The sequence below is a fragment of the Siniperca chuatsi genome, linkage group LG3, assembly GCF_020085105.1.
Source record: "Siniperca chuatsi isolate FFG_IHB_CAS linkage group LG3, ASM2008510v1, whole genome shotgun sequence".
NCBI classification, from domain to species: Eukaryota; Metazoa; Chordata; class Actinopteri; order Centrarchiformes; family Sinipercidae; genus Siniperca; species Siniperca chuatsi.
In genome coordinates this window covers 17,179,082-17,198,626 of record NC_058044.1, presented here as the reverse complement: position 1 = coordinate 17,198,626, position 19,545 = coordinate 17,179,082, and the positions used below count along the sequence as shown (strand labels likewise).

General features: G+C 38.1%; 1 protein-coding gene across 1 annotated transcript in view; it reads right to left on the bottom strand.

The window, feature by feature from the left end:
- ptprdb (protein tyrosine phosphatase receptor type Db) overlaps positions 1-19,192 on the bottom strand; it is a 169,554-nt gene extending 150,362 nt beyond the window's left edge. Inside the window, exon 1 of the mRNA XM_044189821.1 lies at positions 18,973-19,192. The gene's annotated coding sequence lies outside the window, so the exon portion shown is untranslated. The remainder of the gene's footprint in view (positions 1-18,972) is intronic.
- Between the last annotated feature and the right edge of the window lie 353 nt (positions 19,193-19,545).

Here is a 19,545-nt window from a genome sequence, read left to right as displayed (position 1 = left end):
GGCGGCAATCGAGGTCAACCCTCCCGCCTACCCATCCAAAAAGTACATCAATAATTACACACGTTTAGCTCACTAATCCGGGTCTGTACCTCTTAAACGAGACGGGATGACCACCAGAGTGTGAAAGAGACGGAAAAAGGACCAGGCAAGGTAGCGGCTGTCAGATTTGACTTCAAACTGATGCTGACGATGCGCACAGAGATAAGCTCCGGAGGAGAGAGAGAGAGAGAGAGAGAGAGAGAGAGAGAGAGAGAGAGAGAGAGATCAGAGGTGCAGTAGTGAGAGACAGATTCAGAGAATTGAGTTAAACAAACCACCACTTAAAAGTTATTCAAGTAGGTCAAGATAGAAACACAAACCACCTATGCATTATTGAAAATATGCCATGTGAACTTATGAAAAGTCTTAATAATAATGATAACTAATTCCCAATTTTACAGAGGCACTCAAAGGCATCTGAGGTGCATGTTTAGGGTTACAATACAAGGCTATGATACTGATAGTCAACATGTACTGCCCTGAGGCTAGGAACCATGGGTCCTAACACACACACACACACACACACACACACAACCTGTCTTGTAAATAGGCTATTGTAGGCTACCTATATACATAACCAATAAAGATAATTTGAATTTGAAAAAAAAATTTGGAGAAAGAGACAGGATGATAACTTCAAACTGCATTTACTTTCCTTCATGCTCTTCAGGGTAGCCTCCTCAAAGATGCTTTCAAGAGATGACCTGGGACTTCTTGGCGCACAGCCAGACTTACCTCAGGTGGTGGAGGCGTCTCTAGAGACTTGCAGCACTCGCAGATGTTATCATCCACACATTCATTTGGTGAAAACCACAAATCCAAGAATCCTCCCCTATTTTGATGAATGTTCTGCAGCAGATTTTTTTTCTCCTTTTACAGGAAAGAATACGGTAATGTAGTGTTCCATTTTAAAGACATAGTGTGAAGTGAGTGAATGAATGAATACTTTCATACACTAACACACATGGCGGGGTTTTGTTTTACAGCAGCTTTTTAAAGCAGTACCACTTTGCTATCTTGTCTTAAGCAAAGACCACCCTTTACAGACAAATGGACTGACTGTAAGCATCCAGTTCACACAGCCAAAGGCAGGATGAAGATCTTGTATGTAGGATTTAGTGGTATCTAGCAGTGAAATTGCAGTTTGCAACCATTTGAATACCGCTCGCCTCACCCTCCTGTGTGTAGGAGAGACTATGGTGGCCACAAAACACACGAAAAAAGCGAAAGGCCCTATCTAGAGCCCATGTTTGGTTTGTCCATTCTGGGCTACTGTAGAAACATGGCGGTGCAACATTGTGACCTCTGTGGAAAGGGGACCCACTCACTCTGTAGATTAAAAACGGCTTATTCTAAGGTAACGAAAACAACTATTCTTATTTTCAGGCAATTATACACTAATGAAAACATATTTATAAATATTATATTGCATTCCTGCCAATAGCTCCTCCTAAATGTTACATACTGGACCTTTAACTGAGCACAAATGGACTCTGGTCAAATATTGCAGCATCATTACAGGAATATAACAAAGATAGCAGGAGTTTAAAGCTACACAAAATTGTGTAGGTGTAATATTTCATTTTCAAACTGATTCTTTTTTGGTGTGTGGCAACTCTGCCAACCACTGTAGTATTTCACTTTACTAGTATTATTTTTTATTTCACATTCATATTATACTTTCATATCACAAATTCTGCAGGCATAAGGTTTGTGTCCAATTTCCTGACTATCCTCTCTTTTATTAACCCCAATCTTGACTGCTTGGTGACTGCTGCTACTCTCAAGTTAAGAGTGGCAGACTTCTGCACACAAAGGAGACACAATGAGAAGGAATGTGAGGAAAGAGCTAAAGAGGTAGGATGGCAGAGAGAGAGAGATAGAGAGAAGATGGATGGAGCGACTAGAAAAAGGGCAAAGTTCATGGTGAGATCCATGTCCGTCTCATGCTACCTTTCCTGTCCACAGAGAGAATGAGAGAGGAGAAAGGAGGAGGAGGACGAGGAGAATAATTCCAAGAGCTGAATCTTTTCTTTTCATATCTCATTCCTGAGTCACCACTTCATCTGTCCACCTACCCCTAGCTCTCCTTTCCTGTCTCTCTCTCTCTCTCTCTGTCTCCATCCTCGCTGTCTCTCTACCCTTCTCTCACATCCGTCCCTCCTTCCCTGCTCTCTCTCTTTCTAGGAGTATCTCTTGTTTGTTCATGCACCCAAATGTCTGCAACATCCTGCTCTCTATTTACAGAGCATGTGGGATGAAATGTGTGTGTGTGTATGTGCGTGCGTCAGCTTTGTACTTGTGTAACTGTGTATATGTATGTGGGTTCATTGGAGTGGTTTTTGTGATATGTCCAACATTGCATAAATGTTGGGATATTGATCTGTGCTTGCCCTGTATGGTATACAACTCTTTGATTTTTGTGTAATTAAATGTTAACCATGTGGAACAGTTTACTTAAAGAGACAACAGTGTTAAAAGATACTTCCCTATATGTGAATCAATGAGTCAACTGGTCACTTTAGATAATTGGTTAATCAATCAGATCATTTTCATTTCTCCTTGCAAAGGGCAGGCAGAGGAAGTCATAAGAAAAGGGCAGAAGTGCATATTATAAAGCCTTTACTTTCTGGATTTAAAGTTTCCACTTTCCTTGTGGGAGCTACGTTGGCTTCAGAGCGGTTTATTTAAGACACTACTGGGACTCAACACTTCAGTAGATTTAGGTCTAAACCTGGATTTAAAGGTGATGAATGTTATTGCTATGCACCTGCTGTTATATCTGTATCCACCTGTCCATCTGTATTCGCTTTCATGATTCACCTAAATAACAAGAGGAAATCCTTTGTCCGTGTTTCTTATGCAGGCTTGCCTAGGCCCGGCAGTTTGCATGTGCTTTAATGTATGTATAAAACACCTGCAGACTTTGGAGATTGGTATCGGTATGTTTTTAAAAATAGACAAAGTAGAGTTTTCACTTTTGAGGTTAAATGAACTAGCATGTTGAATGTTGCATATTTATGCAATTTTGTAACGTTTTTTTCTGTGGGGTCTCCTTTAAACTAGCACTGATACACTGATACTAGCACTGGTCACAGAGTTGGTCAACATATCAGTGTCCTAACATTGAATAAGACCCACTGGAAAACTATTAAAGCTATATAGAGGCAAACTGCTCATCCTTTTGTCTTATTTAGCCATCCCCTGGGCTGTCATCATTAAGGCAAGCCAGACACTGGGACATATTTGGCATTATATTTTTAATGCTACAACAACCGGTTCAGCAAAAAAAACACCACAGATTATTCACAGCGTGTGTCTTGGCTAGGCTCCATATACTGTGACACATTATTATATTTCAGCCCCCCCCTTTTCCCCCTCTTCATTTTCCCTCTCCTCATCTCCTCCCCTTCGTCTTCTCTCAACTCCTCCATTCCTTCATCCTCCCTTACCCCTCTTCAGATGCTTTTCTTGTCCTCTCCGGAATGACAATGGAAAAAACAAAGCACCTTCATACGTGCTCTGTTGATTCGCTTGCAAGGTCTGTATTGCCGTGTATGTGCTGTTGTGTGAGTGGGGCTGACGGTGCATTGTATGTGTGCCAGTTGTTTGTGTGCCTCTCTGTGTGCAGCAGGATATTCAAAAACTAGGCCATATCGACCACCCAGGGGTTTGAAAGCTCAGGGGGTACCAAAGCAACATGGTTTAAATAAGAAAAAAAAAGCGTTTCAGACACCATAAAGGGGGGGAAAAAAGACAACGCATATGGAGTCTCACGCACACATGCACGCACGCACACACACGTGCACACACACACACACACACACACACACACCATCTGATAAACCCCTGGCTCACATTGTGTTCAAAGAGTAACATCAAACACTTAATCACACACATATCTAAATAAATCTTATCCAGCTTGATAAACATCCATGTTTCATTTATACGTCCTCCTCCAGCTTGCGCTGGTGACCAGCCATTTTCCTATAGATTAGGGCTTCCCCTGCTGACAGCCCCAGAGCGATGAGCTGCATACCTTGTCACTATCGATCCAGTTCAGAGTATAATGGATATGAATGGGAACCGCTCTGATTAGTTTTGAATTTTATCTCAGAGGCGGCGGTTTAACTCACCCTTTGACCACATCAGTGGCAGACGGGTTAAAGCAAAAAGTTTTAGCTGTGTGTTTTGGAGGCATGAGCTGGGTTTGAAGTTGCTTATATTGATAGGACATGGTTACATTACTATCAGGAAGAAGATAGCATACATTTTTCAATAATTTTTTAAGCTTAAATGTTTGAGAAAGCAAAATAAGACTATTACTCTGGTGTTTGCCTGTATGCAAGAGTGTGAAGTGGGGGTGGGGGTGTTTCTCTTTCAAGATGACTAGGACTATCAATAATGCCATTGATATTAGCCTATATCCTCTTCTGCCACTACAGGTCATCACCTCCCAACTGTTTATCCATTTAGACATTGATTATGTCATTTCACTGTTGACCTTAGGACCCTAGGCTCTGACACAGTAGAAAATAGAACCCTAATGTAACCTCACACCATAAGGTCAAGTCACCCTGTTGGATATTTTAGGTTTAAGAAAATATTTATGATACCTTCAGTGGAGGAAGGGAAGGCAGCAACTAAACACACCATCTTGAGGATGTATGTATCTAAGGACAGAATGGCAGAGTTCGTATTGTCACACAGACACACAGCAAAGCACAATGTTTCTGATGACTGTGTGTAAATATATTGAATGCATTTATTGTTGGTTTATTATTTTTACTGAATACATTTTTCAAATGCTCAGACCAGGCTAGTGACAACAATGCATCCAATGCAACAGTTTGACAAGTTAAGTAGGAAAAGCACAGGTGTAAATAACAAAATTAATGATGGCTGAATTTCATTCAGCTGCTTTGGTTTCATGGTCCTGGTATTGTGCGTGCTTGATTTAACAGAGGAGAGAATGACTTTGAGCAGCTGTACTTGCAAACCGCTGCTGATATATTAATTGTTTTGTACAGTGAAATATTACTATACTACTTACTTCTCTCTCTACCAAGAGACTACTATTCCTTAAGAAGGTAATCATATTACTCATTACTTTCTAAAAAATCATAGTAATGCTTACCTGTCATTGGGATCTTTTGTTGCTAATTCTACTGTAGACATGCACTGCATTTCCTGCCAACATTCAGTACCAATGCAATACGTTGTGTGATGCTTACATAGTGTGGTGAAAGGTAACGTTGTTAAGGTCAGACCTGTGTTGGTGGATGGTCGTTTTTATGCATTCAACTTTGTTGGCCAGGGTCCATGTGCAGTCTTAGACCAACAACTATTTAGTTTCTAAACACTGATCATAGTGAAACCCTAGTTTGGTTGCCATGCCTTTGTAGGAATGATTAATATACAAAATATATTGACAATTATTCAAAAATGTTGCATTGACTAGGTTTCACAGAATCAGCCAATATCAAAGGGTTGGTGAAAGGGTTGAGCTTGCTACAAGCCTCCCCATCTCTCTCTGCGTTACTTCCTGTGCACATGGTTGAAAACCTGTTCAGCAGTGGTTGAGGCAATTTCACTAATCAGTAACAAGATGAAGTTGGTTTGCCGTAAATTTGATGACTACTGTGTTTTCTAATCAAGTACTTACCATTTTGCGTATTTGTTGAGTTTGCTGCTGTAGACAGGAGATTCTGACCTGGACTCAACTTAAATTTTTAATGGGGATATTCTTATCTTTATGTAGCATCAAATCAAAAATAACTACAATAACCACACTTGTCACTTGCCACCTAATGTTTTTATTTCCTACATACCAGCCCAGTCACCAGAATAAAATGCAGCCATTTATGTTTCAAACCACAGATACGTTGAATGTCTACGTTTTAATACATATCATTTGTAGCCTGTTAGCTTCCCATTTCAACTGACAAAACTGGGCATTTGTAGTCATTTTTTGTGGCAACAAAACCGATATTTTAACCCAAATCATAATCTTTTCCTAAGCCTAACCAAGTGGTTTTTGTGCCTAAACATAACTAGAACTTAACCGCAGTGTTTGAAACTTTGAGATTCAACGTTTGAAACTTGATTCAACATATCCATGGTTTGCAGAAATGTAAAATGGCTACATTTTATTCTTGGCAATCGGGTTGTACATACAGCGGTGGAGGAAATGACCCAAAGCGAAATCATTTTAAAAACAACTAATAATTTCTGGCAGGCCAGTAACTGTAATTGAATTACTGAAAATTAAACCTACTGAAATACAGTACTGTGTTACTAGGAAGAGTAATATGATGTTGATGCTGATGATTACACATTTATGATGTGGTCACATATACCTTTTATTAGTTTTTTTTTTTATTTAAATTGCCCTTTGGGTGATTTTAGATTTGAAGTCTAGAAATAATTTTGTTTGCCTTATGTTCTTTCATACCCACCACAAACCCCTGGGTCATTAATCTCCACACCTGTCACGTTGTCAAAACAGTGTATGTTTACTACATACTGAGATAGGTGTGCAGATGCAGCTTGCCAACCCCTGCCAAATTATAAAAAACGTAACATAAAACCTTCTGCTACTGTATAAACAGCAAGTGACTCAAACCCAGGAAGAGGTTTCAGAGAAAATGAATTATTTCTCTGCAGAAGCAAACCACCATAGAAGAAAAATAGGAAGTGAAAGAAGAAAGTGCAGGAGAGGGAGCAGATGAGCACACTGGAGCCTGTCTCTGTAGCTTAAGATGTTATGCATTAATTCTCTAAGGGCCCTGGGGTCCCAGTTTCCCATGTTAATTGATATCCCCATTAAAGAGATAAGTAGTCTCGAGGAGGACAAAAGGACCAGAGAGCAGAGAAGTTACTGGAGGGTGTAGTCGAAAAGAGATAGGAGAGGAGGAGGAAGATGAGGAGAAAGATGACGGCTGATGATGGCTGGAATGAGAAAGGAAGACCCAAGACAAGAGAGGGCAGGGAAAACAATGCACCAGTCAGCCGCTGAGAGATGACCCCAAATGTTTTAGGGTTAGTTTTTGGAGATAGGTGTGCAAGGGTCTCAGTAAATGTCTCAGAAAATACCCACATGTGCGTATGTGTGTCTGCATTTGTGTGTGTGTGTGTGTGTGAGAGAGAAAGAGAAAGAGTGTGCTTATTGGCTGACAGAGCTGCTCTCACCTAGTTTGGGATGAGTCACATTTCGCAGAGCCGTTAATTACGCCGACTGCTGAATCAAAACTTGGAGAACGAGAGCAGCTGTCTACGCATTTACATATCACACAGCCTACATGGAGAGGAAGGGAGGAAGGCATGAAAGATAGAGAAAGGAGAAAGGTAGAGAGAGACAGGGAGAGATAGAAAGAGAATTGATATGAAGAAAAGAAAACTGAAGAGGGAGTAGAAAGGATTCAAAGAGAAACTTGGGGGGAAAAATACAAGTGAAAGAAACTGGGCGTGGGGGAAAGGTATAGCTGAAGGGAGTGTGAGGTGCAAAGAAAGAGTAACAGAGCTTAAGTGATAAGAGACATATGCTGTGCCGATCACTTCATCTGCAGTATCAGTCGTGGGATTCTGCCTTTATAAATGTGCTTGATTTGATCCCCAAATCTCTTTCTTTTGCGTAATAAAGTCACAGATTGTTTTTACACTTTTCAAGACCCCAAATGTTTTTCCTGGTCAGACCTCTTGTAACTATGAAAGTAAAAACAAGTATTAGCATGTAGCTTCTAAATGACTTGCTGATACATTGTTTTCTAAGTCTTACCTGAGATCTCCATTTTGTCAATGTCAATAACTGAATTGGTTTTATTTATTTATTTTTTTCACTGCATTCCTAAAACTGACAGCCTTAAGGCCAGCACTGACCAGAATAAGACTTGCTTTGATTTCAAAGTCACAAACAAGGCAAGCCATTAGCATACAGCTGCCAACAGGCTAGACTGCAGCTGCACTTAAAGCCTTTACTTTCCTTCCAAAAATAAAGCAACAAAACAACACAAGAAGCACAACACAAAACCAAGTGGCTGCTTTGCATTGGTTTACCATTTAAATACCAAATGCATAGCCTACATTAATACAAGTGGCTGTTGACACAAATGTGTTAACATGTAGATTTTTCTTTTCTTTAATAAAAGTTAAATGTTTTACCTGTAGTACTGCATACACACATTTTGTGGTGTTGAGAGTGCAGGCACAGAAATTACTTCTGTCATTAATCAATCTGGAAATGAACCTCTATAATTCCTACACATCATGGCAATTTCTATTTTTGTTTGTTTAAACTAGTTAAAGCTGGTTCACAGACCTTGTTACTGTGGGTTGGTTTGGTATTTTCTGAAAAGAATGTACCGCTGATGCATGATGTGACATTTAGCTCACTGGTATGATTGCAATTCTTTATCCTTGTGTTTTACATTTGTAAATGTAAAAGCACACTTTCTAACCAAGCATAGAGCTAGAGAGGACGGATGAGAGAAAAGTTGAAAATAGAAAAGGGATGACAAAGAAGGTGAAGGATAAGTAAATCACATCCTAGCATTTCACATGTTTGGAGGGAGGGCTGTGAGTCAGTGACAGCAGTTGTAATTTGCCACTGGGAACAAATTTAATTGAGGTGACTTCCAACTCCAACCCAAATCTAAAATGCTGTCAAGTTTATGATCTGCTCTCATCAAACAGACTAGGTCACTGCTTTTTAGCCATGGCGTGTACAGGGCGTGAGGGGAAGGCAGATGAGATAGTTGTGTCAATCACAAAGACTTCGTTCATGACAAGCAGGTGGCTGTGGTGGTGGTGGTGGGGTGTGTGTAGGGTCTCTAGTGAACAGTCTCTCTCAGTCTTAGTCATCACAGAAACTGCACTCAGCTGAGTTAAAGAGAAAGAAAAGGGCAGGACTCAGTGTTAACAGACGTGCGGCTTTAAAGCCTAAATTATATTTTTCGTTCTGCAACAACAAATTGTCATTTTAAGAACATGCAACAAGATAAATTACAAACATAACAATCACACACTTTTATAACCAGAAAAACAAATCAATGGAATCATTATAACTAATGCAACAAAGTAAATCTATAAACCATTTACACAGTATGACTTCACTGCGTATTCTTCACCACACTTTTATAAGTAGCAATCCTTTTTTAAATCAGTCATGTGGCTACGTTTTTTTTCTTCATCACCTCTATTTAGATACAAAGGGATTTTCGTTTTGACAGAGTTTTGAATGTGGGGTCCGGTATTTGCATATTCAAATGATCAGTTGTGAAGTCATTGCTCAAATTGTTAACAAAACAGAAACATAATTCACTAAGTCTCTAAACTCTCAAATGCTGCCACACTGTCCTTCAGTGAGAAAGAAGCCAAATAACCCTGAAAACTGTAGAAGACAATACCATTTAAAATGTAAAATGAACAGATAATATAAAATAAAGAATCAGTGTTTTTCTAATATGTAAGCTTATAAAAAGAAAGAGATACACTGCAGATATACAGCAGGATTTAGAATACATAGTTCATGAGTAAATATTTTTGAACATGTCAAATCATCACAAATGTTAAAGTCTTGGTCTACATTTATATTACAATCAACTAAACCAGTAACCATCTCCCACACCCTGTCACCCTCCAATACAACAGATCAAGCCATAGCCAAAATAAACTAAAATACATAATCTGAGTTTGAATCACAAATATTTTCATTGTTTCGTCTTGAGCTATTCCTTTGCAACATTATACTTTGTGCGATTATACTTCAAATTAAGAATTAATTAATGTGATTAAGTGTTCAGTGTCATGTTGCTGATATCTTTAAAACAATGTTGCAGTTTTCCAGCTCTATGAATGTAGAGGAGGGGTGGGATGAATCCATCAACCAAAGCAATGTAGTTGGCAATGCAAAACAGTTTAGAAATGTCCTCGTTTGATGAATGACCAAACAAAATTATTGAAATGACAGTGTAGATAGGAGAGAGCTTCAGATACAATGATGATTATAATGATTCTGTATTGCACTGTTCATCCCATTTGCTCTCCTGGTTCTCATCTCCTGGTCCAGACCTTAGAAGTGCGCAAAGTGTCTCAACACAGCAAAAGAGCTGCACAAGAAAACAGGTGAAAGCCATGCCAAAAGACACATAGTAAACGCCTGGATGTGGTACCCATATAAGGATTATACAAGACACCAGCTCTGTCAGCCAAGAAATTATACTTCCAGCTAGTCTGTATCTCAAGAGCTTGTACTTCAGGAATATCACAGGATGTACGACTGCCAAATAGCACTCAAAACAGACACAGCTCATGAACAGTGGGTGCCCTGAAAATATGAATCCCACAGAAAATCTGATAGTATACCAGAGGTAGGTAAAAAACCACAACATTGGAAATTGTAGTATTTATAGCAATTAACGATTATACAGATATGCCATACAGATGGCAACCTCACAAATGGCCTGGTTAAGACAAAATATTTCTGCAGCTTTATCTCCAGGTCCTGCCAATATTAACCACATGACACACATGTTGGCAGGGAGACCAAGAATGATATCGATTATGAGTGGAGCCTGGACATCTGCACATTGGATCAGATGAGATACAATAACCAGTAGACTGATTTCCATCCATCTTGCCTCTAGCTGCCCTATAAAAAGATTAAGCATACTTTGAGAATTTCTTCCACCTTCAGGCAAGGAGGAACAGGACTTCTGAAAAATCAGTAACAGTTCCTTCAGTAACAAACAAAATAATCAGATATCTTAAATCTCAGGTAAGCAAGCATACTACATTTAAGCAATAATACATGGCCATTGAATTGCAGTGAACCAGTGCAAGTATTGCAGGGTATAGCACAACCTTTAGAATATGATTGTTGTTATACCATGTTTTCAATATTCACATGCTTAGCTGTTTAGTTAACTATGCCTTTAAAAAAAGCTTTACATTTAAAAAACATCTTGAATAGTCATCAGTAAACTCTTAACAAATGTTTCTAATCTCTGCACATTTACAGTGGTGATCAGCCTTGCCTCCAGTGTAGCATCAGAAAAGCTTTGATTAGTAGTTGCCTGTAAGATGTACACACAGGATGTGCTGGCCAGCTCGTTATTGTTTTTTTTTTCAAAACATAATCAGTGAATTTGAATGTGTGGGGACATAACATTCAGATGAAAAACAGTGATACCAATGATGGAAAATGCAAGTGTTGCCTTTGAAATAAATGATACATTCTCAGCAAGAAAAGTTGATTGCTAAATTACCATGAAGTTGGAGGATGAAAAACACAAAAGTTGCTGTGTTTTACTTAACAGGGAAAAATATGGATTCTTGGTAGTAGCTTGGTTGCAAAAAATTGACAAATCCAGTTGGTTTTTGGCAGAGAGACTGAGCACTCTCCAACCTAAATTGACATCTTACTTTTGTAGCACGTTGATTTGGTACCAAAACACACTCCATCTGTTCCAGTGGGCTTCTCAGCTGTTTGAAACTTGAGTGCTGATGTAAACCCTTTTGCAAATTATATGCAAACACACAAAAGTCCATGAACTAAAGTCAGGATGTGATTGTTTCGTGGAAATTGTAGTTTTGCATAAATGTACAGGCTGATACTGTAAATCTCAAAAAGTCTGCTGTGTTATTGAAACATATACGTTGTAAGTTATTCATGAAGATAAGGTTGAAATGAATTGTAATTCATATAGAATAGCACATTATCTTGACACTTAAACTTACATGTTATGGCCACTTGATTTTACCAGACCTTTGGAGGAACAGCAAAGCCTGGACAAACCCTGAAAAAGCAGTGCAGGTGTAGCACACATTTATGATGTTAAGAAACTGTTGCTGTGTCAAGTAATCTTTTAACAAAATAACAACCATCAAGGGGACATACTGATATTGTGATGATCAATATTATCCTAAAAGCTTTTAGTTTTACATCACTCATGCCCTCTCTCTGTCTGACCCCTTCTCCTGGACCAGGCTGTTTCAGGACCAGAAGAGTAGCAACACAACAGAAAAGCTTCACTACACTGCACTAAAACAATGTAGTGAACTCATTAAGAGCCTGCTGAAGCAAGAAACCAGTGTCCACAACCAGATTATCCCAGACAAGGAAAATTTGTACTTCAATGGCTTGAACCTCAAGAAAACAAGAGGTTTAACTACTGCTAGATAGCACTCCACACAAATCAGTGCCAGGAGAAATGGACGACCTGTGACTATGAAACCCAGAAAAAACCCTCTGATGTTCATCAAATGTGTTTGGAAAAACATATGTAGCCACTCCTAAAATGTCAGAGGCAGATGAGGATCGCCTCTTTGAGAGTATAGAACTCCGACGTGATCAAGTGTCATGCTATTATCAGCTGCAGAACGTAGATATTGACAGGGAGTCGGAGGATTGGGCTGACAAGATTGCGTATCGCTGTTACATCGGTGTTTAAGAGGTTGTCACAGAAGGGCAGCGTGGAGGTGTTTCCAAGAGTAGTGTTATTCATCCTGGAGGTCTATGGAAAGAAACATGACTTTTTTACATGATAAAAAATAAATCAAAAGGTGATGTCACCGTAGGTAGCATGTTGTTTGATTTGTTTGGTATTTGTGAAAAATCAGTGTGCTTTTACAAATTCTAATTTGTCTACTTGCTTTAATTTAATGTTTCTCATTTTAGTGACAGTTTTAGGTTGTCTAACTCGAGCTGTACTGGTGCAGTACATGATAACATGACATGTAGCAACAGGTTTATAGACAGATGCAGCTATGCTTTTTGACTCACATCTATATTAATATAAATGAAGACATCTTTGAAGACTTTTTTTTATCCAGGAAGTGTATAATCTAATCTGGAGTTTCAAATACACAAAGAAAGTATATCCAAAGCCCCTCTCCAAGTCGTTTTTTTTAAGAATATGTAGCATACATTTTAACTTGTGATCACTGTAAAATCAGAACAAAATACTAAATACTGAGGTGAGATCAGACCTTGAAACAAAGCCCTAAAGGTTTTGTAAGCAATTAAATCTTCACTCTTGTATTAAAAAAAAAAAAAAGCAATTATTGTAGATATTTTAAGAATTGAAATAACCATTCCATTGCCAAACCTGTTATTTGCAGGCATTGTCTCACTCCTCTTGTATATATTATATGTGCTTTTGTTGTCATTTTTCAAATGTTCAATACACTGATACTTTTGCATCTCCATAAGTTCTGAAAGCCGAGGTACTCACAGCTACCAGTATGCAAATACTTAAGTGCATGGGCCATCACCTATGACATAATTGATCACTCTTTGTATGCTTGCTGGCCCAAGCCGGGGTTGACAACCGAACAGCAGTGATTATGGTCTGAGCATCTTGGCAATTTGAAGAGAACAACTTGTGTGTCACTAAAGGTTAGCATAGTCATCTGGACACTGTTTTCAGAATCAAGACATTTCGGCTCCCATCCGGAAGTCATTCCCAATTGAGAATGACTTCCGGATGGGAGCCGAAACACCTTGATTCTGAAAACAGTGTCCAGATGACTACCACTGAAACCTTTTCTACGATGGAACACTCCTGGACGAATGAGGGACTACACCGTCTTATTTTAAAAAGGTAAGCATAATGAAGTTAGGTTCTAAATCTCTGAACCACTTACCAGACTAACCAAAGTCTGCATCTCCACTGCTTGGTAGCTCTCTAAACAGATAAAGCACAACTATCCACACAAGTCACTATCAGCCAAAAGATATAGTACTGATGGCGTTTGCTGCAGAGGATATAGATTTCATAAAAAGTACTAAATGAGCTAGATAATGGCTAATGTAACCGATGTGGGAGATGAATAAAGAGTTCAGGTACATGGGTTCTTACAACTTCACTCAAGTCAAAAACAACAGGGCACTCACTACTTGTACTTTTCCTCATTCCTTTTTCTCTTTTATGCTACTCTCACAGGCAGAATATAAATCATCATCTCTCTACCACACCAATCTGGAACCTTGTACCCCAAGTGCCCTTGTGTTGAAACAGGGTGTTTTGTGCGACCAGTCTATAGCTATCTTGGATGTCTAACAAGAACTCCCCACTCACATTCAGGCCCCCCTGATGTCTCACTTTGATCATGGAGTCATTTCTCCCCAGGGTTACTGAGGCACAAAAGCCCCTCAGTTGTGATAAGGATTTATCCGTAATATAAATAATAAAGATCAAATCAATCAAAGATGGATTATGCCTAAATTCACTTTTTATGTGAAAGAATTACAAATGCTGCCAATACCACTGTTTACCTTTGTTACCATTGGTTTGGGCATCCATGCAACTAAAAACAAGATAATGTCACTTACAGTAATAAACAGTAAAACTGTGGGAAGCCATCCCAGGAGTAGTAAGTAAACAAGTGACTGGTGAAGAATGTCTTTTAGCAAGCCTCTTAGAGCCAGACATTTTTCTTAGGAGTCAAAGGTCCAAAGTCCCTCTAAACCACATATGAGTATTTGGATTTACATTTAGGATGATATGAAAACCTTTTAAAAACAGACACACTTCATGTTTGGCAAAATATATTACTGTTAAATCATGAAGAACTATTGCACTCATATTATAATACACAGTTGTGTGAATACATTTTGCATTTATTACATGGCCTATTTAAATGTCCATCAAAATACAACTATTAATGTGATTAAGGCAGAATCTGTAACAAGCGAGTCTTCGACGGGTTACATTAATGTCTGAGTCTACCAATGTCATTCACGTCACTGAATGTAATCCTGGTTTTGCAGAGATATTTAAGATGCATTTTGAAACAAAGCATGGTAAAACCTTAAAATTGAAGTCAAAGTTGTTCATTAAGTATTACAATTTTAATACAGGGTGGAAGTGTTAATTGTCCAAAAATGATTTGCAAAAACAATGACCTGTGACTCTTTGCTTTAGTGCCCCTGGTCTACAAATGGGAGAACGAAACAAACTTTGTTTCTCTTCCAAAAACAGAACTTCCATAGCATATAGGCTACTTGACATTTCTGAGAAAGTTCATGCAAGAACAGGTGGATGGACTTTGGGAAACAAAACTTTAGATGAGCAGCACAGCATTTTCACTAACATTTAATAAGCACTCTCTTGTTTGGGCTTAATGGATGAACAAAACCTTTGAGACTTTGAATTTGATAACTCTCTCTTTTTAGGCCTCACTGATCACAGTGATAGGGGATAGTTTTCCAGCCTTTTTGGAGGTAGAGGAGAAAGTAGAAAAGCACACCGAAATAACAAATGTAGGGGCTAAATCTCTTGAGATTAATACCCCCATAAGCATGAGAATGAGTGATCACAATTTAAGTAATGCAATTAATCAGTGCACCAAGGGTTATTGAAATAATGAAATTGATGAAACTATTGTTAATCATTCCTCTGTCCTCACTGCCAGAGGAAAAATTTCAAAAAGCTTTTGGAATAACAAGCCAGTAGTAAACTTGTGAACATGTTTTTCAAGGAAAAAATAGTAATAATGAATACAACAAGTAGAACATTGTTGAAAATCAACACATCATAAAAACACAACAGGTGACACTCATTGCTTCACAGCATACACATTGACTAGGTAAAAAAAAACAAAAAAAAACTGATTGCACCAGTTTACTCCATTTACTATCAAATGCTACAAACAGACAGCGAATCATAGCCATGTGGGAGGAAAAAGGACAAAAGCTGATCTGTTCTGGTTGCCTGCCAGGCAAAAAAGCAAAAATGTATGATCTAGATCAATGATAAAAATAAATTACATCCAACTTGATACTTTCTGGTTTGCCCAGTTATTAAGGCATGGCTTTCAGATTAGGCAAGAAAGGTGCTTTGAACAGAGCCGTGACACCAGACAATATTTGCAACAACAATAAGATACGGCTATGTCTGTTACTGAAACTAGTAATTTGCGGAATGACACATAAATCATCTCCATCCTTTATTATGCCTTGGTAATCATGTTGTTTTCAATTGTATTATTTACTGTCAAATGATGAATGAACATATCCCTGCTGATGGGTGAAAAGCCAATATCTGACATCTCTAGTTCTTCAAATGAAGGATTACATGCTTCTCTAAGGGAAAAGAACATTTTCAGCCATCATGGGTTTATAAAGCACTTTGAAATCCATAGGTCAAAATCAAAATTACATCAAGCAATAACTAAGGCTTTTCATCATTTGACTAATTATAGATACAAGGTTGTCACTCAACAGCAAAAAAAATACATAAGCCCTGATATCTAAACAACAAAACAGGTCGTTTGTCGGTTCTTTACAAAAGAACCCATATGATGATTGCAATAACGATTCATATTAGAGTTAAGATTTAGTTCAATTTGGGCAACTAAACCTACTTGGTTAAGGTTAAGGAAAACCATGATTGTGGTTAAAACAACTAGAGGGTTAAGGTTAGGAAAACCTCATGGCTAAAAGAAACCAAAGCTGACTATTGGTAGGAAATAGGATGGAAGGTATCAAAGTCTTAAATTTTGTATGGCCAACCATCCACCCCAACTTCAAAACAAGTAACACAACAAGTCCTCCAAAGTAAATGACTAGATACATGTCGCTTGTCCACGCCCTCCAGAATGACACACAGAAGCAGTTTCTGATCTGAAGAAAGATCATGGTTCGGGTTAAAATTACTTTCAGGTTAGGGGAACTTTATTGGTATGGTTACAGTTACCTCATGGTTAGGGCAGTGGTGGAGTAAGTATTCAGATCCTTTACTTAAGTAAAAGTAGTAATACCACACTGTCTCTGTTACAAGTAAAAGTCATGAATTCAAAATGTTACTTAAGTAAAAGTATGCAAGTATAATCAGAAAAATGTACTTAATTTAAAGTACTCAATGCAGAAAAATGCCCCCTGGGACTGTTATATATTATATCATTAGATTATTATTACTCGTGCATTAATGTAAAAGCAGGATTTCACTGTTGTAAGTTGGTTGAGGTGGAGCTCCAGACTGCAACTAATGATTATATTCTTAATGGATTAATCTGCTGATTATTTTATCTATTAAATCGATTGATTGGTTTGTAAAAATTCTGAAATAGTGAGAAATGCTGTCACAATTACCCAGAGCCCAAAATGACACCTTCACAATGACTGTTTTGTCAGACCAACAGTCCAAACCTCAAAATTATTAACAATAAATTAAAAAGGGAAAGCAGCAAATCCTTTGTTGTCTAACCACCCTAACCTCTTACCTCTGTGGATTTTGTGTCACACTACTTACATCACACTACTTCCTCCTTTACTCCAACATAATTCCAATGACCACGAGAGAGGGTTTTGTCACTTGAATCTAAACACATGCTGTTTTGGGACATTTGCTGAAAATACTGATGCTGACATTTTTCTTGGGAGGAAAGTGTCCTATAACAACATTTGAGAAACGGCAGTCATCCTTTGCAAAACAGGTCGCCGGTCATGAAAATTAAAACATGGGTTGTTTCAGGCGTTTGAAAAAGCAACCAATGCTATCATTTTTCTGATGAGGACAGTCTCAAAATACACATAAGAAACGTTACCTGCAGTATTAGATTGTAAGATCACAGAATCATCAAGCTTATCAAGTATGTCAATCACCACAAAAAGGCGTAATAATATTGTATAAACTGTTAAATACAACCAAAGTGTAAATAGGTATACTTATTGTAAATTGAATAGACTAACTTGAACAAATAGCAAAAAATAATGATGAATCTGAATGTGAGGTTTTTTAACATGGTGACTGAACATTATTATTAAAAGGTGAAAATGATTATACCACAAAATCTACAAAAAGTTTTCCAAACAAAGTGTTCCAAAAGCAAACCCAGAGGGCTGCCAGGAAACCAGAGTAACAATTATAATCCTGACAGAAGTAGGAAGGGCTTGGTTTATTTTGTGAAACTGTTAAAGAAAGGGGAAAATAAGGACAGAAACAATGGAGCATGACAAGATTTAAGTGGTAATGTCACATCTGTATTAAGTTTTACAATTCACACTGTATGGTATTCCAGTGACCCAGAACTGTCAAATCATTATCCGTGCATGGAAATATCTTTTCAAAGCTGGGAACCAAGACTAATGTATCATGTCAAACAGATGTACAGCCTTAAGCTGTACAATAACTTTGTGGACGGTTACGTATTTTGTCTTAATGTTTACAACCTTAGGAACTTACCATTATATTAGTGCTCTTAGTTTACCCCAGTTGCTGTCTGGGGTAAATAGTGCTGTCATTCCTGCAAGGGCAATATAGCCCTAACATATTCACTGGAAATGACAGATTTAAATGCCGAAATTCAGTGCCGTTTCTTTTATACTTTGAATATGCCATATAAGACAGATGGGCTCTTTTGAGTAGTGGTACTGTACAGCTGCCATTAAAATCCCTGACTAGTTAAATGTTCTCAGATTGCCAAAAGCATAGTAGCACTAAATTGAAATGCATTGCACTTCAATGGACCAAAGACAGTATGAGAAGTAATATGCTTCTGAGAAATGTATCAATATCATTTGCAATATCTAACATGGGGAAATAAGTTACACACATGCACACATGATTAGTGGGTTGACTGAGAAAACCTCTCTTGTGGGCAGCAAGTTTCACTATTTGCATAATTATCATCATCATGTCAGGATTGTTTACTGTTACATTTATTTCTTTAGTTTATGGCTATGATGAGTTACATATCAGTTAAAGACAACTCCTCATTACTGTATTCAACTGGATGTGTTATTTTACCAAATTACAATTATAAATATCTGTTTTGTGACGACATTGCACAAGGATGCTAGAAACGTAAGTCATTTAAACCAGAAAGGATAAGTTAGTAAATGTTACTGTTCAGTTCAGTATGTGGACCCATGAGCAGACAAGACACACAAGGACCTGGTATAATAAACAAAAGATTACTTTATATACTTACTGCAACAGAATATAATACAACCAAAGGCAGCTGAGAAGTCCAGGTAAATGTCCAACAAAGAGTAATCCACAAAAAGTCCAACAACAAAAAAAAGTAGTCCAACAAAGGTTAATGTTAATCCATAGAGAATCTGAGAACAACAGGAAAACGTAGCAACACGGAGAGAACACAGAAGCACAGACAAAAGACTGGGGAACAGATACAGGACTGAGGATCAGAAGCAGAACGGACAGACAACTAGACACAGGTGCAACTAATCAGGACAGGTCCATCAATTAAAACTGGCAGGAAACACAAACAAAGACAGGAAGTAAAACTACACAAGACACATGAGGCAGAACACTTACAAAATAAAACGGAAAATAACACAACTGAACCCCAAAACCACAACAGTAAACCCTTTTTGGTTACTTATAAAAGCAAAAGGCTGCTGATGTAATGGAAGTTCTAACTTTTGGTCTGAATTGTTTGTAAATCCATGCAGGCAACATACAGTACAGTTATGGCTAATGTGATGGAAAAATTGATATGATCTCTACTCAGATGAACAAGACTTCAGGAGACTCTGGATGT